General features: G+C 36.8%; 1 protein-coding gene across 4 annotated transcripts in view; it reads right to left on the bottom strand.

Moving 5' to 3' along the window:
• The window catches only part of LOC109397635 (RNA-binding protein MEX3B), a 223,401-nt gene that overhangs the window by 5,122 nt on the left and 194,317 nt on the right, over window positions 1-23,962 (bottom strand). Inside the window, exons 1-2 of one of the 4 annotated variants that reach the window (XM_029880408.2) lie at window positions 21,901-22,154; window positions 21,186-21,823 (exon numbers count right to left, since the gene is read on the bottom strand). The exons of 2 other annotated variants lie outside the window; for them this stretch is intronic. The gene's annotated coding sequence lies outside the window, so the exon portion shown is untranslated. Of the gene's footprint in view, window positions 1-21,185; window positions 22,155-23,962 lie in introns of those variants that run through there. One more of the 4 variants, XM_029880407.2, reaches the window with a different exon arrangement.

The raw sequence follows: 23,962 nt of genomic DNA, 5'->3' as shown, positions 1-23,962 counted from the left end.
TTATATTTCTCAGTGAAAATTGTCAGTGACAGAAAAATGAATGAATAGGTGAAAAAATTCACTCGCCAAAATGAAAATTATTTTGATCCCTCAGTTGAGAATTTTCCAAATTCACGTTGAATTTCACTCACTGAAAATGAAATTTTTTAACTCTGCCTATAATTCATCCACACATTTTTTTTGTTTAAAATGCTTCAAGGAATTTATCCAGAAAATTTTCCAAGGATTCATCCATAAATTCTTCCATAGGTTTTTCAAAGCGTGTCTTCAGTAATTCGAGGTTTCATCTAAAGTCCTAAATAATTCTTACAAGGATTCCTTCAGAAATTCTTCGAAGAATCCCTAAGAAATGTTTTCGTTCTTCAGATTTTTTGCTCTGGGATTCCTCTGTTTTCATCCAGAGGTTTATATGATGATTCTTCCACTATATTTTTAAAAATCTCTGCCAAGTTTCTTACTAGGATAACTTGGATAAACTCTTCCGGGAATTCTTCCAAACATTCTTCTAGCTCCAAAGATCAATCTAAAAATGTCTGCAAAGATTCTTCCAAAAGTTTGTGAGAATTTCTCCAGAAATTCATCTTACAAATCGTCCTTAAATTTCTCCGAGGAATCCTCATAGCATCCCTTCGAAAAATTGCTCCGCCATAAGTTCATATGAGGATTCCATTCCAAGAAACTTATCTAATTGTTTCTAAGATTCTTTCCGGAATACCTCAGAGTACCTTTTCAGTTGGAATCCAAGATGTCTGCTCATTTTTTTTTTCAAGCGTACCTTAGGTCCATCTCTATGAGTCCCACCTGAGGATCTTTCTGGAAATTTCTCCAATATTTCTTATGAAAATTTCTATACGAATTTCTCCACCAAATTACTCAGAGAAGTACTCTTGGGATTCCTTGAGCAAATCCGCTGAGGATTTTTCTCCAATAAGGTACACCGGGGCAAGTTGAAACGGGTGGAGCAAGATGAAACAGCGAGTTAACATGATGTTTTCTAATGATGATAAACAGTTTGATCGCCATAACACATAGTTTTTGATTCAAACAATCTTTTAGTGAAGGACAAGTTTCTAAATTTTATTGAAATCTATTTCAAAACTTCGTGTTTCATCTTGCCCCACCCGTTTCAACTTGCCCCGGTGTACCTTAATACTTTCCAAGACGCCATTACGAATTTCTCCGAGTATTCTTTCAAGGATATTTCCTGGAATCTTCTTCTGGTATCGCTCTAGGAAAATTAAAGTTTTCAATGTTTGTTTTCAAAGAAATATTGTGGATTTATCGGCTACTTGTATTCCACCGGTCACATAAGTAACCGTTCCAAAATAGCCGTTTTCATATTGAGGTCAACTTAGTTGCCAAAAAATTAATGTCATTGAGTAGCTGATAGAAACGAGGAATAGCGCATTTACCGAAATTGTAAAAGCTCATTTTTAAATTCCTTTTTTTTATAAAACGTCTACTTTGGAGGCCCTACTGAAGTGACCAGCAGGCTTGACAGAAACTCCCTCGCGAGAAAATGAGGAAGCGATTTTGGCGATTGTCTGAGGAGTGAAAATAAAACTCAGAAATCACAATGCAAATCCTCAACAGCACCGAGCGCGAGCTTGCCGCGCAGCGAGGAGTTCGTCCAACACTCATAATTGCTTGTTGTGTTTCTCACGTCCACTCACACTCAAAAAGCTCTCGCGAGTTCCACTCCCATACAAAGAAAGACTCTCGAGGCGAAAATCGCACTCAAAAACCCGAAATAATCATCGGCTCTTTTTTCGTTCCCCTCTTCCTCGCTCAGTTTTTATTGCCTCTCTGTTTGGGGTGCGTTCGCTCCCTCGCGACGCACTATGGGCCAGAAATCAAAATTTCGCGACAAAAGTCAAAAAAGTTGTTTTTCTAAGATCAATAAAGTTTCATATTTGTATGACTGTTTGGGCTATGTGTGATTATATACCGACTGATTTGTTTGATTTGTAACAAAATTTTATCGTTTTTTGTATGAAAAAACTTCTTATTAGCGAAAATTCTCGATTTTAAGCAATATTAAGAAAAATGTGATTTGTGATGAAAAATGTGCCCAACAAATATATCGCCTACATTTCCTAAAAGTAAATTTAGTATATTTTGCATATTTGGTGCACAAATTGCGATACGTTTAAGTTATAAATATATTTTATAATATTTACTCGAATTTTATGGTTTATTTGCCAATGTGTTCAAAAAGTAGGAGTATTCGACCGTATTCGACATGCAACCGGTCTAGGATGCTAGTTTAGACTCTTTTTTCTCGAGTGCTTCCGGACTTTTTTTGCGGGAATTTGCGAGAAACCAAGTTAGAGTGATTTTAGTGCTTGCTTTAGTTTTACAATATTTCACGCTGTGCTTCAATAATCATCCACTCTTGCCATTACGACGCAATGACTTTATGGCTTGCGAAACGATGTACATAGCATCAAACAACTTTCATTATGAAAGATTTTGTGTCAGATATAAATGTGATTATAAGCTTTTAAATCAGGACAACACACGTACTCAATGTGCAAAGTTTCAATTCAATCAATTAGAATTCTAAATTAACTCAACGTACACACATATATATAGATGGATACATTATTAATGAAATTAGGAACAAATCCACAGCTCAAGTGAGATTTTAACTCACGACCCTCATATGCTACACAAGTGCTTTACCGACTGAGCTACCGAGACAATCCATGACACGGCATTTTAAATATCTCAAGGAAAATCGAAAATTTCTATTTATCGCAAATATATCCATCCCACTTGTAAATACCGGCTCGTAGTCATTTGGTCGACTGTCACTTGGGTGATTGCCGCTTGGCCGAACGCCATTTGGCCGAAAGGGTCATTTGGCCGAACGCCATTTGGCTGAATGCCGTTTGGCTGAAGAAGAAACGTTCGTGCCACTGTTCTCCACGTCAGTATAACTCAAAATAATCGCCTATGATCAAAATGAGGAAAAATCTCTGATAAAATATTGACAGTTTCAACGCCAACTAATCCCGGAATTGTAAAACTAGAAAGAATAGTCAATGATTATCCATATATACATAACTAGCTGTACCCGGCAAACTTTGTTTTGCCTACTGCGTTTTTTGACGTTTCAAGTCCCTAGTCAAGTCCAAGTCCCCGTGCAAAATGTATAAAACCCGATTTTCAAAAACTTTCATTTTTCCCATATTTTTTGCCTTATAAACCTTCCTTGGGTAAAAACTAACAGAACAAAACTCAGACGACCAAAATCGGACCACCCGTTTGCATGTTATGCGCGGTCCCACGTATGCCACTGCATTTTTATATATACAGGGTGTTAGGTTCCTGAGTGCAAACTTTTTAAAGGGTGATCGAGGACCATGAATGGAGAAAAAAATTGTTCTACGCATATGGTCAAATCTCAACCGTTACGTAGTTATTGAACTTCCCATGTTTTTGACTCTTATTGCCTTAACTGGCAATAACTTGAAAATGGCCAAACTTTTCGAAGTTTTTTTACCCTTATTTGAAAGATTATTGAATTTTCCATCAAATGGCGTCTTTGAATCGATTGGTTTAGTTAAATAACTAAGTTTTCTAGAGCAAAATAGCTAAAAATAGCGTATTTTTATTAGTTTTTGTCAATTATCTTTGAAACATGCGTAATAAATTAAAATTCTTTCTTAGGCAAAGTTGTGGGCCCGGTTACACTCTACAATTCGTTCTTTGACACTAAACTACTAGCTATTATCGTTTTCTTGCAATTTTGATTCAAATGTGCGGCACAATGCGCAAAAAAGTGCTTTCCATGACAGTTGCAAATTTATGATCTGAAATGCGATGTTAAAATCGAAATTGCGACAAAATGATAAGAGATAGAAGTTTGATGTCAAAGAACGAATTGTAGAGTGGAACAGGGGCCACAACTTTGCCTAATAAAGAATATTGAAGTATTACGCATTTTTCAAAGATAATTGGCAAAACTAAATTAAAACACACTACTTTTGAGCTTTTTGCTGTAGAAAACTTAGTTATTTAACTAAACCAATCGACTCAAAGATGCCATTTGATAGACAATTCAATAATCTTTCGAATAAGGGTCAAAAAACTTCGATAAGTTTGACCATTTTCAAGTTATAGCCAGTTAAGGCAATAAGAGTCAAAAACATGGGAAGTTCAATAACTACGTAACGGTTAAGATTTGACCATATGCGTAGAACAATTTTTTTCTCCATTTATGGTCCTCTATCACCCTTTAAAAAGTTTGCACTCAGGAACCTAACACCCTGTATATAGATTTGAGCTTATTAAAACTCATAATAGACCACACAAATTGATGTACCGAAACTTTGCATTTTGAGTAAATGTGTGGTATATATTCAAACGCCGTCGTAATGGCAAAAGTGGATCTTAGAGTGGATGGTTATTGAAGCACAGCGTAAAACATAGTTTTGTAAAATTGACGCATGCAGCTTCCTAGACCAGTTGCATGTCGAATACGGTCGATTACTACTACTTTTTGAAAAAATTGGCAAATAAACCGCAAAATTTGAGTAAATATTGTAAAATTTTAATTTGAACTTAATGTAAATTTACTGTTAGGAAATGTACTGCCGTTCTACGCATAATTGTCCCATGTTATATGGGAATCAGTGGGCAGTGTAGGCGTTATATTTTTTGGGCACATTTTTCACCAAAATAATGTTTTTCTTAATATTGGTTAAAATAAAGAATTTTCGCTTATAAGAAGCTTCTTTATACAAAAAAACGATACAATTTTGTTACAAATCAAAAAAAATCAATCGGTATATATAGCCCAAACAATCATACATATATGAAAATTGATTGATATCAGAAAAACAACTTTTTTGAATTTTGTCGCGAAATTTTGATTTCTGGCCCATAGTGCGACGAGGCAAAAGCAAAACACCGCTCTAGAGCATGTTGCAAAACTCTTTTGATTTCGAGAAGGATTATCAAGCCTGGTGACCAGTGGAACACAAGTAGCCGGTAAGGTACACCGGGGTAAGATGAAACACGAAGTTTTGAAATAGATTTCAATACAATTTGGAAATTTATCCTTCGCTAAAAGATTGTTTGAATCAAAAACTTTATTTTATGGCGATCGAACTGTTTATCATCATTAGAAAACATCATGTTAACCCGCTGTTTCATCTTGCCCCACCCGTTTCAACTTGCCCCGGTGTACCTTATCTTGACATCATTATGAATGACTGTTTCCATGACGGAACCTTAGGATCTAGGAACACATGGAAACATTCTTTCGAAAATCTAGAGGCACATCATTCGATTTATGGGCCTAAAACCTCGAGACAGCATCAGTGGCTATCCTAGGATCCTGACAAGCTTGAAGTCCCCAAAAACTTGCTTCAACTCTTGAAAACCCATCATAAACTTCGCCAAATCACCTGAAACGTTTGAAAATGCCGTGGTATGCCAAAAATCGCTCCAGAAACATTTCTGAAAGCTTCCTTAAAGCTCCGAAAACCAGGGATAGAAGCACTCACTTGCAAATAGTTACATCCACTTGCTATAATCTCTGTTCAGAAGCATGCTATAGAAAAACAGCACGTGTGCGACTCTTATTTGGCAAACTTTTATATAAAACTTCAAGGACAGAACCCTCCATACATTTTTTTTAATGGCATGCTTCTGAACTGAGGAAGAAGCAAGTGAATGCAACTCCTTGTAAGTGAGTGTTCCCTTCTCATCCCTGTTGGAAACCATTTCCACCAAATTCCCATGAAACTGCCTAAACCTCTTGAAACTTCTTGATACCCCTCTTTAACCAAAAACATCTCGAAAATCCTCTGAAACGCGTTGCATCTTCTATGAAACACCCCTGAAACCTCCTTGAAAGCATCTTGAAATTTCCGGAAACCATTTCCAAACCGCCTCTGAAACGCGCTGATGCCACCTGATCACCTTGAAATGTTTTGAAACTCCCTCGGAAGCCCTCTGAAACACCCTAAAGCCTCTGAAACGCCTTTGAACCCCTCTTAAACCATCCAAAATGCATTGAAACACCTCTGGAAACCCAATGATATTCTGTTGAATGAAAGCCCTTTATAATCATTTAAAATTTCCTGAAATAGCTCGAAACGCCTTGAAACTAGTGAAAACGTCCCTTGAAAGTGTACTGAAAAATACTGCAAAAACTTGTACATAATTAGAAGGCATAAAATGTTGCTAATTGACAAATTGAGCGTTCTGGTGTGAATCGAACCCACGACTCCGTATTCGCTATACCGGTGCTTTAAGCAACTAAGCCACAGAACTAGTAACGATCCTGCGGAATAGAAAGCCCAACTGACTCCGTCGAGCCCACACCACGAACAATCTTTTATTCACAAATCCATCTCTCTTTTGGCTTAGATGTCAACCCACAACACACTCGCATTCGTGCCCGCTAACTACAAGTGAGAGCGAATTGTTTTTATGATGTCGAGACTTACTCTCGCACTTCGCATACCTAGCCATCAATCAGTCTGTGGGCTGGTGTGATGTAAATTTACTCATAAGTGCGGCGATAGGACACTAGTCGGCTCTTCCATTGCTACGGCGCCCGAGTAGGTGAGAGAATCTAACGAATAACACATTCAGTTATCAATACATAATTCTAGACGAACATTTGAAAAGGGCCTATCTGCTTTGCGTAAACAAACATGTTTTTGTATCTGTAGGATCTATCTGCATCCACCCACGCACATCAACACCCTTATCAGAAAGAGTGTTCTTCAAGCTATCTCTTAAGGGTGTTGAGTTGATGTGCGTGTGTGGATGCAGATGGGCCCTGCAGAGACAGAAACATATTTGTTTACAAAAAGCAGATAGGCCCTTTTCAAATGTTTGTCTAGAATTGAATTACTGAAGAACAAAAACTGATATTGATTTGATTGAGATAAGAGGTAAAACATCAGAAATAATGTCAAAATTCAGTATGTAGAAGTGCTCAATAATAGCTCGTTAAGATATTACAAGATCAAAACAATAGCACACAAGATTTTTCGACAATTTTCTTAAAAATAAAAATAAAACAATATTGCAAACATCCAGCATCGAACCTACGACCTTAGGATTCACAGGCGTCAATGCTTACAACTCAACTGCGGCTCACTGTTGTGAATATCATGGCAACAAGAGCATGAGGTTCTTCGCTTCCCCCGGAAAATTGATTATGAACGAGTTTACTGCACCTAGTCCAGCACCAATTCTCGGCACCAGTGCTGAACTTCCTGCAAAATCAAATGGTAAATCACTTCGGCACCCATCTTTGTGCTGCCGAAGTGCACCCGTCTGCGCGTAATATTTGTTTTGATCACTTGTGCGGCTTCAGAGTGAAAGTGTAGACTATGGATCCGGTTGCGAAACGGTTGCAGGGGATGATTACCCACGGAAGGACGTTTGAAAAATATGCGGCAAGTGATATTTTGATTTGTTTTGCTGTGAGGTGCCGGAAATTGACGCGGGTGCCCAAGTAGTTCAAAACCCTATTGGCGCGATATTCTTTAAATTTTTGAATAACACATCAAGCTATGACAGCAAAATTTGTTCGATTTCAGATTTGATTTAACGGGTGGTCACTAAATAACGGGAATGCTTTGAATGTGCTCTTAAAAATATATGATCTTTAAAAATGGCAATCTGAATTTAACTATCATAAAGATTTAACAATGTACGTCCATGGAAAATATAAAATTTAAGAAAGTTGAACGTAGTAATTTGTACAGTATTTTTTTGCAGTGATGTTGGAGCAACTGCTTTGTACGACTTTTCAGAGTTTACTTTCACGCATTTTCTGCGTCTGTGAAATCGTTGGTCAAAATAAATGGTTTCTCAGCTACCTTTAGCATCTACACACTCAAACAGTAATAAGAAAAAATGGGGATACTGACTTGTTTTTTTTTTGCTTTGGTTGTAGCCTTTTCCCGTAAATGACATTTATAGAAATTTCCAAAAAATGTTATTTTTCTGTATCACCAAAACGTGTCGATGTAATTTGTGCACTGCGGTTCATTGTTAAACTTTTTTTGTGCTATTTTTTTTATAACGAACCATTTACATGTTGTTCAATGTGTAAATGTGATTTGATGTAAATATTTGTTATTTAACAAGGCATTCTATTGATTTATCCAGCCCATGTCACAAAAGAAGATTTTATTATGTGAAATGATATCATGCTTATTGGTTTTGCTAGTTTTCCTCTATTTCCTTCAGGATCTGTTTCTTGGGATGCCGAAATGTGGAATTCATTCAAAACCGGGCGGGTTCTAGTTTTATAATGGTTTACTATTAACTTTTTTTACGGTTGTTTTGAGCAATCAGTAGAGCCGTCCAAGGCGTTTTGGTAGTGCTTCCTGTTTCAATGTCGTTTTCTGCAGAACAGAATAAGTTGACACAAAATAAAAAATACGCTGACTTTGTGGATAGATAGACGATGGTTTTGTCTAAAAAATGTTTACTCTATGGACGCTTCTATTGTTTTTAATCAGCTGCTAAAAGCATTCTGTAAGGTAAAACCTTATCACTTTTTCTCATTTGGTAACAAGCTTGACAAATCCAATTCCACAATTCCCACGACATAACAAAATCATACGAAGATCATGAAACACAAGACCTGACAAGACGAACATGTTCTCACGACAATAAATTAACATGAACCCGCAAATGCTTAAACCAAAACCATGTCAGAAATCTGAGAAAATGCTATTAGCCTTTTCTAAAGTGCAAAATAATATTTTCCAGAACTGATTTACAAATCCCAAACACCTATTTCTATCAGTTCACACGTTCCATTCCAAACCTCTTATTTGCTCACACAAAACGGACAGTTACAAGTGTCAACGACCATAAATTCTAGACACTGATCATATTTCTACATACATGCAATAACGGAGTGATCGACTTGAACCGATCGCTTAACCGGCACCAGCAAGCACACCACCGACGAGCAATATTCCCACAGCTTAAAGATGCACCCCCACGACAAAGCAATCCTCTCTTTCTTGCACTCAGTGCAACGAACGGAACGACAAAAGCACGTGACGATAACCGAATAGACAACGAGACTTAATTACGCCCTTTTTCCCTCTCTTCACAAAAAAACACTCTCAATTTCCCTAACTATGATGAAGTACTAGATTAAGTGAAAATTAACAAAACCAGTTTGATGAATAATAAACGCGGCAATTTTCGGGATTGATTCAAATCGAATGGTTCTTCTTTTCGACGTTGATGACAAATCCCTGTAGTGAAAGAGAACCTGTGACATGGCGACACGTGGCAGTTGCTAAGTATTTGACTTAGCCGAAAAACAAAGTGTATTAGGCTCAGAACAAGTCAAAAAAAAATCAAAGTGCTAAGTTTATCACAAGATGTGAACAAGAATAATTAGTGCAAGTGGAAAACAATTCGAAGAAAATATTCCAGAATAATGTGAAAACCAGCAAAAATCTTGAAGAATAACGTATAGATTCAACGTACGCAACCCAACTAGTGGAAGTGCAACGTCAATTACAAGAAAATTTATGATCCACGAAAAACAGTGAAAAAAAAAGAATTAACAAAATGGGATTTTTCTCCGCGGATGAGATTGTGGCAAACAATACCACGGAAAATACCGTGATAGCAGCAGCACTCGTGATGATGGTGGCAGTGCTCATCATTTTAGTGATCGCGAAAATGTACTTAAAATACATTTCGGGACGTGTTCAGGAAACCACCCGTCGTGAAATCCAATTACATAGCATGCGACAAGTGTAAAAAAAAACAACTTTGCGGCTACTATCTTGCCGATAAAAAAAAAAAAACAAACAGAAGAAACTTACGAAGAAAACAAATACTATTATGGTTGCTACCTTGCCGACAAGAAGGTAAACAGTGATAAAAACTAACAAAAAAAAATGATATCTACAACGTGACGAAGTGCTACGAAAAACGAAAGGATCGCAGTATCGATCGCAAGCTACGCAGCGGAATCCATCGCAGTTACATGAGGAGCAGCTAGCAGCAGTGCGACTGACAACAAGCTAAGTAACACCAATTTTTATTTAATTTTCTACGTGCAAAAATTTTTTTTTTTGAGAAAAAAAAGATATACCAATAATAAATATTTAAAATGGATGATCCAATTAGCCCAGAACTATGGAACATAATTGATGAATTTTTAGCTACCGTAGTTGTAACTAAACAAAAATAATCAAAAAAAAATATAAATATCTAATTTCATTATGGAGGACGAATGGGAAGAATTTTTGAAACTTTTAAAAGAGATAAGTGAGGGTAAAGGTACCGGATGTTTTGAGCCCTTTGGCAATAATAGAGACCCCAAAACCTGGGAAGAAATGATTACAAGAATAGAAGATCTTCCCGGAGATGAGCCAATAACCTGGCAACCAATTGATAAAAACATATCTTCAAAGGAAAATTAATCGCAATACACAATCTCTCCTTACAATGAAATGCAATCATATTTTGAGTTACAACAGCTCCATCGCTATTTCAAGAAAGCTGTAAATACTAAATTATCACACGAATTATTGAAACAAAAGGAAAAACTGAACAATTACCTTAAAACACAAATTGAACTATACCTACAACAAGAATATAAGGACATAGAAGATTCCGAGTTTCATAAAATCGTCAAGAATACACGATTATGGAGTTCGGAAATACAAGGAATAATAAATCATAAACTTGAAATTCTCAATCTACACCTACATACTGCAGTACACAAATCGAACCCAACACACACTTTAAGGGGCATTGCTAAGACTACGACCACGTACGAGCACCCTTATAAATTAAATAAACAATCACAAATTTCACCTAAAAACAAAACCATTGTCACTATAACAATGTCTGGATTTGATATGAAACAGGCGACAGCCATTGTACCTATGTACGACGGCTCAGCTGACAATTTAGATGCGTTTGTTGACGCCATCAGCCTATTGTCAGAATTAACACCAGCAGATCAATTAGTTACTGCAGTAAAATTCATTAAAACAAGATTAACTAAGAAGGCAAGATTAGGACTACCAAACAACCTAGCTACAATACAAAACATAATTGATGATTTGAAAACACGTTGTAAAAGTCAAGAGAAACCAGAATCTCTCATTGCTAAATTGAAGCAAGTAAAGAAGAGGTCAACGACTGAGCTTTGTGATGAAATTGAAAATCTCACATTACAGCTAAAAAGTCTTTACATGGAGCAGAAAGTACCAGAAAACGTTGCAAATACAATGGCAACTAGAGCTGGGTTGGAATCCCTTATAAGCGGAATTTCTTCCCACGAAACAAAGATAATATTAAAAGCCGGCAATTTCACAAACATTAAGGATGCAATCCAAAAGGTTAACGAAAATAATGAAACACAAAATGCTCAAGTACTGTTTACTAATTCAACAAACCAATATAACAAACAATTCAATCAACCGGTCCGACATAATTCTCGATTTGGCTCATACAACAATTACCAACGCGGAAATTTGAATACCCGTAACATAAGAGGCCGACAATCGTTCAACCACGGCACGCGAAATTTCCAAAACAATAATAACTATCGTCCACATCACCAACGCTACTTTAACTACAAACAGCAAAGGGGAAGTCATGTTCATATGACTAACCAAAACAATCCACATTTCAGAAGAGTTTATACAGGGGCAGCGACACAGTTACCCAACGCTCCGCATATTAACGCGTTCGCTGACTTGCAGTCTGCTCCTCAAGCACAAAATATGATGAGCCAACCAAATTTGACCGACTCATCTAATGCAAATATGAATCACCAGGTAGCACATAACGTACAACCAATGACACACTACCCACATTTTTTAGGGGGAAATCCGAACCTTCCTCAATTTATGCAATGAACTTAGGAGCTACAAACTTCATTAAATTAAATGTGCAAATGACCAACTCCCAATGTTCATTCATAATTGACTCAGGCTCGGACATTTCAGTTTTCAAGAAAGACAAGGTATCAACTTCGCAACAAATAAACCCAGCGAAACGATTTAAAGTAACAGGCATCACAGACGGTGTAACTGAAACCATCGCTGAAACTGAGACAATATTGGAATTCAATAACGGTTTCAAACTTAAACATAACTTTCAACTTGTAGATAGTAAATTTCCGATCCCGACCGACGGTATACTTGGTCGTGATTTCTTTTGTAAATATAGATGCACTATCGACTATGATCAATGGTTACTGAAATTTTTAATTAATAACTATTTAGTAGAAATACCCATAGAGGATAATATAGACAACGGATTCATTGTACCTAGTAGATGTGAAATCATTAGAAATATTAGTACACTTAAAATAAATGAGGATATGGTTGTACAATCAAAAGAAGTCCATCCTGGAATATTTTGTGCTAACACCATTATCTCTCCAAAAAACCCTTGTATCAAATTTGTAAATACTACCAACAAACCAATGTATATAAACAATTTTAATCCAACTTTGGAACCACTACGCAATTATCACATTCTTAAAAGAAATACAAAGAATACCAACAACAAGGAACGTTTTGATGAGATAATTAATAACATAGATATGTCGAATATACCGAATTATGTTAAGAATGATTTTAATGAACTCATTAAATCGTATGCAGATGTATTCTGTTTACCAAATGAACCGTTATCAACAAACAATTTTTATTCACAAAATATTAATTTAAGTGATAATTCTCCTGTTTATATTCCCAATTACAAAACAATACACGCACAAAGCGACGAAATCCAAAATCAAGTAACTAAAATGCTTGAAGAAAATACTATACAACCATCGGTATCACCATACAACAGCCCAATTTTATTAGTTCCCAAAAAATCAGACAATGACACGAAGAAATGGCGTTTAGTTGTCGATTTTCGACAATTAAATAAGAAAATTTTAGCAGATAAATTTCCACTACCAAGAATTGATGCAATTTTGGACCAACTTGGCAGAGCAAAATTTTTCAGCACCCTTGACTTAATGTCAGGTTTCCACCAGATACCACTGGATGAAAATTCAAAAAAATATACCTCTTTTTCAACACAATCAGGGCATTATGAATTTACAAGGTTACCATTCGGACTTAATATTAGCCCGAATAGTTTCCAAAGAATGATGTCAATAGCAATGGCAGGTTTGACACCTGAAATGGCATTCATATATATAGATGATATTATCGTGGTAGGTTGTTCGATGAAACACCACTTGTCAAATTTATCCAACGTGTTTGAAAGGTTACGTAAATACAATTTAAAATTAAACGCGAAAAAGTGTAAATTTTTCAGCACTGAAGTAACGTATTTAGGTCATAAAATAACCGATAAAGGTATTTTACCAGACAGCTCGAAATATCAAACAATTTTAAACTACCCAATACCAAAAACCAACGATGATATAAGACGATTTGTTGCATTTTGCAACTACTATCGCAAATTTGTGCCAAACTTTGCTACATTGGCATACCCTTTGAACCAACTGTTGAAGAAAAATGCTCAATTTAATTGGTCAAACCAATGTCAACGAGCTTTTGATACGCTTCGACAATATTTGATGTCACCAACAATACTACAATTTCCAGATTTTTCGAAAACTTTCATTCTTACCACCGATGCATCCGATGTCGGATGTGGAGCGGTACTATCTCAAAACACAAACGGCTATGATCTTCCAATAGCATATGCAAGTAAAACTTTCACCAAAGGCGAAAAAAATAAAGCAGTAATTTTGAAGGAATTAACCGCTATCCATTGGGCAATTAACCACTTCAAGGCATACCTTTATGGTAGGTCATTTTTAGTAAAAACAGATCACAGACCTCTAGCTTTCTTGTTCGGAATGAAGGATCCAACATCAAAACTAACTAGAATGAGGCTTGATCTTGGAGAATATGATTTTAAAATCGAATATATAAAGGGCAAAACAAATGTAGGCGCAGACGCTTTATCACGTATTATAACCTCGTCCGATGAATTAAAACAACTAAGTGTGCTCATAGTCAACACAAGATCTATGACACGCAAACATAAACAAAATTTTATAAACAATCAAGATGAAACTACTAGCGAGACTGATCACCCCACTATGTACGACATCGAGAACCAAACAGAAACTAGATATTTACCGAAACTTGCAGTAAACATACAAAAAAATATAATTCAATTTACGATAAGCTATGGTTTTCGACATAAAAAACCAATATACGAATTTAAAACGCAAATATGCAACGGAATTCAAACACTAGAGTTTGCTCTTTCGAAGCTTGATAACGATATGAAAATTATGAACATAAAGGAAATAGCGCTCCCAAATAATGACGAAATGTTGAAATTAATGCCGGCCGGCCTTTTAAAACAATTGTGTAACAAGATACTTAAAAATATAAAAATCATCATATTCAAACCAGCAAAGTTCATAAGTGACCCTTGCGATATCCGTCAAATTTTAAAAGATAACCATGAAACACCACTTGGAGGACATATTGGACAGCACCGACTGTACAGAAAACTTCGAGAATGGTATACATGGAAAAACATGAAAAAGACTATTGCGCAATTCATAAAGGCCTGTGAATTGTGTAAAATAAACAAAGTTACAAAACACACTAGAGAGAAGTTAATCATTACGAACACCCCGTCAAAACCTTTTGAAGTAATTTCTATCGACACGATAGGACCACTTCCAAAATCCAACAAAAATAATAGATACGCTATTAGTATACAATGCGAACTATCAAAGTATATTGCTCTTATCCCAATACCAACTAAAGAGGCAAACGTGATAGCAAAAGCCTTAGTTGAAAATTTTATACTCATTTATGGGACATTTTTGGAATTGAAATCAGATCAAGGAACAGAGTATAAAAACGAAATCCTTGATCAAGTGTGTAAATTACTACAAATAAAACAGACTTTCGCTACAGCATATCATCCTCAAACCATGGGTTCACTCGAAAGGAATCACAGATGTCTCAACGAGTATCTGAGATCTTTCGTCAATGAACATCATGCGGATTGGGATGATTGGCTTCAATTTTATGCATTTAATTATAACTCAACACCACATACAGATCATGGGTATACACCTTACGAATTAATATTTGGAGTAATGGGTACACCATATTTACCATGCTTACATACTGGGAAAGTTGATCCAATATATAATTTTGAACTATATACAAAAGAACTAAAATATAAATTACAGAAATCACATGAATTAGCAAAACAGAAACTAAAAGAACAAAAAATTAAACGAAAAGAAATAATTGACAATACAGCCAACCCATTGAAATTAAATCCTGGAGACATTGTGTATTTGCAAAGTGAAAACAGACGTAAATTAGATTCATACTATAAAGGACCCTACACGGTGAGAAAAATAGAAGAACCCAATTGTGAAATAACACATAAATTAACAAAACATACATTCAAAGTACATAAAAATAGACTTATAAAATTTTAGAGAAACACAAAAACCTTTTTTTTTTCAGCAGAGGAACTCATCAACAAATCTTGTTCTACTCAAACCAAAAAAAAATAAATAAATAAAAAAAAAAAAATTTGCAATTCCCGTACATCAAAATTCTAAATTATATCAAATTATCGAGCATAATTTTAAAACACCACACATTGTAAGAGAGAAAAAACCCTTCCATTTTCACGATTTAAAACCAAATGTTGACAACAGTTGAACGATTTCACTACGTTACATCCTTCAAACTTTTTGGGGAGGAAGATGTAAGGTAAAACCTTATCACTTTTTCTCATTTGGTAACAAGCTTGACAAATCCAATTCCACAATTCCCACGACATAACAAAATCATACGAAGATCATGAAACACAAGACCTGACAAGACGAACATGTTCTCACGACAATAAATTAACATGAACCCGCAAATGCTTAAACCAAAACCATGTCAGAAATCTGAGAAAATGCTATTAGCCTTTTCTAAAGTGCAAAATAATATTTTCCAGAACTGATTTACAAATCCCAAACACCTATTTCTATCAGTTCACACGTTCCATTCCAAACCTCTTATTTGCTCACACAAAACGGACAGTTACAAGTGTCAACGACCATAAATTCTAGACACTGATCATATTTCTACATACATGCAATAACGGAGTGATCGACTTGAACCGATCGCTTAACCGGCACCAGCAAGCACACCACCGACGAGCAATATTCCCACAGCTTAAAGATGCACCCCCACGACAAAGCAATCCTCTCTTTCTTGCACTCAGTGCAACGAACGGAACGACAAAAGCACGTGACGATAACCGAATAGACAACGAGACTTAATTACGCCCTTTTTCCCTCTCTTCACAAAAAAACACTCTCAATTTCCCTAACTATGATGAAGTACTAGATTAAGTGAAAATTAACAAAACCAGTTTGATGAATAATAAACGCGGCAATTTTCGGGATTGATTCAAATCGAATGGTTCTTCTTTTCGACGTTGATGACAAATCCCTGTAGTGAAAGAGAACCTGTGACAATTCCCGTTATTTAGTGGCCACCCGTTAGATATTCTCGTCTGCCCGGGCGTTCTTATGGGAGTGACGTCATGTTTACGAATTTCAAACTCGCCGTAGGAATGAAGGAGCCGACTAGTTTCCTATCGCCGTACCTATGGGTAATCCACATCGAGGCTGGTGTCTAATTTAGTATGCGACGAGAGCTCGGCATGGGTGAACGCATGAAAGCATCCTGAAACATCCATAAAAAACCCTTTGGCCGCTGAAACTCCATGAAACCCCCAGATCACTAGAAAAACCTGAAAACTCCTCTGAAAATCCCTTAATCGTTCTGAAAGGCCTCCGAAAGCCATTTCCAAACCGCCATAAAACCTCTTGAAACCCTAAAATTGTTGTTGTTGAAAAGAGAAAAGATAGAGCTACTATTTGTAGTTATAAAAAGTTGGGTCGGCCATATTGATTTTTTGATACAAAACTGCAGATAACTTTTGTCAGAAAAAAAAAGACATTTATAATTCATTGATATGTTGTGTATAAGTGTCTCAGCTTTTATTTAAAAAAATGAACTTCAGTGGTTGCCAACATGATGAAGAAAAGTTTTGGTGTAAAAATCCAAGATGGTGGAAGACAAGGTGTAAATAGTGGGCCGGTCTCAGTGAGTGTAACCCAATATGAGTTTTCTTGGTTTTGTATGCTATTTTGCATGAAAATCTATTCTATTCTATTCTAAATCTATCAAAGGAAACAATACAGTTAAAGGGGGTTGGTGAAGAGGTGTGATGAACGGAAAAAGTGTAATGAATAGGGCTGTAGTATTAAAAATGTACTTTTGCTATTTATAGCGGAACAATTTTATCTTCTAATTTATGTTGGCAAAATAAAAGTGGCTCAGGAAATGGTGATCTTTTGTATAAAATACAAAAAAATATATTTTTTGTTATTTTAAACCCAGTTGTGTCCTGACAAACAGGAGACAGTAGACGATAGGTGTAGGCAGCTTGAATCATAAATCATAATTGAGCGGCAAATAAAAATAAACATCACAAATAACATTTCCCATTTCAGACCAACGAGTGGATCCGTTTTCGTTGCCTTTCCGGGTTATATTACAAAGTATTCTAACTCAGAAAGAGCTTCTGCGCTAAGTCTTTGATACACACGTAGACTGAGAGCGGTGATGTCAATTCCGCAAAAACACGCTTAATACAAAAACGATCACAATCACGCTAGAGGAATCCTCGTAGAAATCTCTATAAAAATTCCTTGATTTGCCCCTGGAAAAAAAATCCCTGGAGGAATCCTTAAAGAAGTTTGAAAGAAGTTTCTGAATCACTCCGGAAATGACTTGTAATTCATAGAAGATTTCTGAAAAAAATCTTGAAAATCCCCAGAGAAATCTATGGAAAACATCCTGAAGGTCTATACCCGAGCAGGAACGAATTAGATATCATACCAAGACAAGGTATTGAGTCATTAACAAAGATACCTCAACGAGTTATTGGTTTAGTATTGAGGACTGCTTGAGGTATTATTGAATTATAGAACAGGCACCATTTATTGTTTAAGGTTTTGCATACCTCAGTTTAATATTTTACACCTATTCTCTCCTGCTTGGGTATCTGGGAGTTCCTGGAGAAAGCCCTAAACGTATTCTAGAATCTCTGGAAATATCTAGAAGAAACTCTGAAGAAATCCATGCACGAGTTTCTGCAGAAAACTCAAGGAAGAAGAGCTCCTGGAATAATGTTTGGAGAAATTCCAGCGGTACTTTTGGGACTTCCTCTCTAAAGGACTTCCTATGCTCCACCAAGATTAAATTCTGGGAGAAACTTTAGAAAAATCCTTGGAGAAATCTTTCCAAGAATTGCAAGAATTGGGAAATTTATAGAGGAAACCCTGGTGGTATTGTAGGTAAATTCCTGAAGAAATCCCAGGCAGACTGAAGGATTCCATACGGAATTTTTGGAGGAATACCAATTGAACCAAGAGGAATTCATCTTATTTGGATGCTTCCAACTGCTGGAAGTCTGTACCAGAAATTGATCATTTAAAAAAATCTTTGGAGGACTTTTCCTTGGAAATTCTAGAGGAATCCCAGAAGTAATATCCGATGAAATCTCTGCAGGCATTGTTTGAGAAATTCCTGGATTGGCGTCTGTTTTCAAAGGATACCGTAAATTTTATTTTGAGAACAGACGCAAATTTAGCATTTTTTCGCTGAAACGAAATTTAAAATTGTTTGCCCCATTTCAAATAAAACGGGAGATTTGATCGTTACGTAATTTGTATATGATTCCAAAATATATCAGCTAATATTAAGGCGAAACTGGAAGCATTTCCTCATTTTTTTGGTTTTTGATTTTTTATAAAGTAACGAAGCAATATTTTCAAAATCGGTTTTCGTACACATTTAGAGTATGGATCTTCTGATTTTTTTTTGTGGTGGAAAAAGTTTTCCATTTTTGCAGAAACCATTTTTTGTGAAATTTTATTCAAAAATGGTTTCTGCAAAAACGAAAAACATATTCCAGCACGAAAAAAATCAGGAGATACCTTGATCCATACTCTACATGTGTACGAAAACCGGTTTTGAAAATATTGCTTCGTAATTTTATAAAAAATCAAAAAACAAAAAGTGAGGAAATGGATCCAGTTTCGCCTTAAGGACAAATGTCTTGAAATTTTGCTTCAACAGTGCATTAGAACTTCAGACGCACAAATCTCAAGAAGCAAGCTTCAAACAGCAGTACATTTCATAAGTCTGTTGTTGTTCACTTGTAATAAGCGAGCGCTGCTTTTGTTTACGAAGAGATTTGTGCGATTGAAATCACGAATAGGTGCCAAAGTCGGCCATTTTGGGGTTATAACAAGTCTGTCCTTAAGATTGATTGTAATGCAGAATATAAAACACTGTTTCTTGATAAAAAAAAGCTAACTCAATCTGGTCAGAAAACTGAAAATATCTGGAGAAAACGCAATCGAGGCCTCTCAAAATCGGGTCAGCATAGTATCATAATATTAAACGATTCCGAATTTCTGCATTAAAATATAAAAAAAAAATCTCATTAAAAAAACTCCGGATAATCGAGTCTAAAATTCCGGATAATCGAATCCCGGATAATCGAGTCTCCGGATAATCGAGTCTCCGGATAATCGAGTCTCCGGATAATCGAGTCTCCGGATAATCGAGTCCGACCTGTATTTTTATCTTGGTTAAAACCCAGAATGAGTTCTTCAATGATTCCGATTTCTGATGGAACTCCTCATGAATTCCCCAGGGTCTATTCTCAACGAATTACAAAAGATAATGAAATAAAACTGTACCAAAAGCACAGACAAACAGACGTAACACTTGCGAAATTTCCATCGACCACGCTTTTAACGATCATTTTAAATTTTCATAGTTGTGGCTTTCACGACCAGAGGTGCGCGCATCGTTTTTCTATGCGTTTGACGTTTTACACTAGCGCCTTCTGTTGACGATATTACACAACACAGTGATTCGTGCAACTTTTCCACCAGGTGATGGTAGTGTGAACTGGGCGATGGATTTCCATGAAAATCGTTCAAGGTGTTACGTCTGTTTGTCTGTGCCAAAAGGTACGAAATAACCCAGAGGAATTTCAAAAACATTCATGGAGGAATCGCAGAAAGAATCACTTGAGAAATTGACTTTTTTCGAAGATAGTTAAAGACATTGATCTAAATTAATATACAGTGCGAGAAATAAGTATAAAGACAGAGCCGTTTTCCATGCAAAATAATCATGTTTAGGGATCAACATCTCTTTTTCTAGCGATTCGATTGTTATGGAATTTTGTCTGCAACCTCAAAATAACTAGAATTTTGGCTAGAAATATAAATCATCATTCATGAAAACGTTTATATCGACTTTTCAGATTCAAATAAATATAAAGACACATTTTTATATGGAAATAAGTGTCTTTATATTTATTTGAATCTGAAAAGTCGATATAAACGTTTTCATGAATGATGATTTATTTTTCGAAATGTTTGTAAAATACTAAACAGTAATTTCCTTGACCTGATTAATGATTATACCGCCAGGCTTACGTTTATGATAATAAATTACAATTACAATTTCTAGCCAAAATTCTAGTTATTTTAAGGTTGCAGACAAAATTTCGTAACAATCGAATCGCTAGAAAAAGAGTTTTTGATCCCCAAACATGATTATTTTGTATGGAAAACGGCTCTGTTTTTATACTTATTTCTCGCAGTTAGAGTGGTTTTTCCATTACTTTCTTGTAGAACTGCCGCCAAGTTTTTCATATACCATATTTTCAGATCAGGTTCAGCTTCTGAAAGGTAGGTGATTCAATTAAATACATATGTCGAAATGACATTTTCAGCACTGTTCAAAACTGGCTGGTTTTAAACTAAATTCATCAAGGGGTAGAATAGAATCAACTACTAAATCGCATAAGTCCTTGTAAATTACCCAATTCCACGATCATTAATCTAGCAACCAAGCGTCATCCTTTTTTCTTTGCTTCGATGATAAAAATAGCTCACCATAATCGGCCAGGATACCTGCCACCGGCAACAATCCCCCAAGACAACATCTAGTAGATAAGCGAAAACAAAAAAGCATAACCTCCAGTAGAACGGCGAGAGAGAGACCTCACAAGTGGCGCGGTCGACCCTGAGCCCGTTCGCTTACCTGGGTCTTAAAATCCTCTTCTGATGCCCCGTCTTGAGCGCATCTAGTTATCCAACAGATTTTTGCCATAGAGCAATAACAACATAAGCGGCAGAGTAGGCCTGGGGGCTGGCTGGCTGTGATCGGCTTGCTGCTTATGCTTCCTTATTCCACGCTCTCTTCTCGCTTGTTTGCTGCGATCCTCATCAGATCCAGTGCAACGCTGATCCACACCACCATGCAGACAGAACACGCACGATAATAATAGATATACCCTGTATTCCTCTTCTGATGGGCTGCTTGGCTGGCTGCGGCCGGCTCGGCTCTCCAGCAAGAAGAATGCCGGCGAATGGACACAGTACAGCGATGAGGTTCTCTTCAAGGGCAACACGCGACTTTGACTAGACGATGATGATCATTATCCACCTTCTACTTTTAATTTTTCTGCCTTTGGAACAATTGCTATTGCTTGCGATCTCACTGACTGCTATGTGCTTCCAAAGATCTTTATCACTTTTTTATCGGGCACTTGTGGTGAGCTGATTATTAACAACCAACTTTTGACTAAACAAAAACCACCGGTTTCAAACAACGGTCGACTATTGCTTTCTCTTTTCTTCCGCCTCGGCGATGGGAGCGTTATCCTTTCAGAGGGATCCCTTCGATAAAAGCATTATTTCCTCACATAAGATACAACCTTCGAAAGGTAATCCCTATACTTGCACTATACACGCACCAATTATTGACAATTTCGAGCCCTTTTTGTTAACAAACTACTCTCGGAGCCGAGACAAACCGGACGGAAGCGATTCTCGAAGGGACTCGATAGCAAACAAAATAAAAAAGTAAGACCAAGAAAGACACTTTTTCGGTGGTGTTCAGACTTCTTGGAAAGCGGGAAATGCACAACCGTTCGCGGTGAATCACATTTTACTTCTGACTGATCGGCGGCGGCTGGATCGAACTCGACTCGGTTTGCGCTCGGCTCGTTCTGTCTGGTGTTCTCTTCTCACATATATCCTGTTCTCTTCTCTCGTTTGCTCGCGCGCGGCGATTTCGTCCCGGCTCGGTGCGGAGAGAGAGGATCATTAGCGCATACACATGCAAAGAGGAGATGCGCGAATGCGAAACTCTGCGCAATCCACCTACGGTTCTATTGAACCGTTCTTTCACCACAAAAAGGCCTACAACGAACGTACGCAATCACTCAGCCAAACAAACTTAAGATTTTCATAGGGCATAATTTAGAAGCAAAGGGGTGTAAGTGGAAAAAACCCACTTTCGAAATGAGGTTTAAAGTTTTCCACCAATTTTTCATCCCATACAAAATGTATGAAGTTTCAAAATCAACCCAATTTTCCCTGATTTATTGTAATTTTTCTATTCATCGTAGAAACAATCTTAAAAAAGTTCCTGAAAGCTTGAAACCTGAAGAATTTGATGATATGCTCATCTCAAAATCGACAAAATGGTCACTTAACACCCCTTTGATTCTGGGCCCCTCAATCATTAGGATGAATTTTATAAGGTCGCTCTATGGCACAAAATCATCTTACAGCTTGGCTTTTATATATGTTTGGCAACATGATGTTCTCAAGCGTCGGTAGCCTTGTGGATTAAACACGAGTACACTGATCCCGATGTTAGTGGATCGAATCCAGTCTGCATTTTTCTAAAGATGTTTTTGCTCTTTTCATAAATCTATCTTATGGAATTTATCATAACAAGCACGACATGCATACTGATAGCAAGAAAACATAAAATATTTTGATGAATTTCGATAGTTTTTTTTTCGCTGAGTGAAGCTCATTTTTGCTTAGATTTGCCTAACTTGTTTCTCGATAAAACTGGCTAAATTTCAGGATTTTCTGAGGTTATGGGGTTTTGCACAACCCGCATAAACGATAACCATAAGATTTGCTTAACCACCCATTCGGGATACAGTTCGAACAGTATGCGGTATTGTTGAACCATCTACTTTACGATCCGTTTATTGTGTTGGTGTATTAGGGAACATACGTCGCATTTCATGAAAGGAGAGGGATTCCGCAGAACGTGACAGCGCACAGACAAATTTTGACACAGAATAAACGAGAGATTGGAAATAGGAAACGTCCATAAATTACGTCACGCAAAAATCGACCATTTTCAACCCCCCTCTTCCCTATGTCACACTTTTTGTGTGAAACCTCTGAAATTTTTGTATGGGTCATCACACTTTGCTGAACCCCTTCTCCCCCCTCAAAGCGTGACGTAGTTTATGGACGTTTCCACGTTGCTTTTTTCATTGAAAATTTTCCTTACCTCGCTGAGTTATATGACATTTTCTCCCAGCGAAAGCTTACGCGATACAGAAAATCGCTATATTTACACTAGTACAGCAAAACATTTGTCTACAATAACATAATACACATGCATTTTCAGCGAAATGCTCTATTTGCCCTATTTGCATTAGAGTCTCGCGCATGACGTCATAGTGTCCTCACCGATAAATGCTACACCGTGGCGTCATGCTCGATTGGCTCCGGTCGAAAGTGACAGTCCGCCAGACTCTAACTAGGGTCTTTTTGACAAGTGGTATTTTCAGTCACGCTTCCTTGCAGTCACCAGTACTGCTTCTCTCTAGGCGTCGTCTTTATGGAACTGATTGTGAATGAAAACACGTGATAGTCAGTAATATGAATAAGAATCTGCGGCTTCGTGGAAACTCAGAATTTAACTTTTTAAGTTTACCCGCATAAACGAAAACCATAAGATTTGCTTAACCATTCGGCATACAGTTCGAACTGTATGCGGTA

This window comes from Aedes albopictus, chromosome 1, assembly GCF_035046485.1.
Source record: "Aedes albopictus strain Foshan chromosome 1, AalbF5, whole genome shotgun sequence".
Taxonomy (NCBI): Eukaryota; Metazoa; Arthropoda; class Insecta; order Diptera; family Culicidae; genus Aedes; species Aedes albopictus.
The sequence above is the reverse complement of the archived record's forward strand: the minus strand, read 5'-3'. Positions and strand labels throughout refer to the sequence as shown.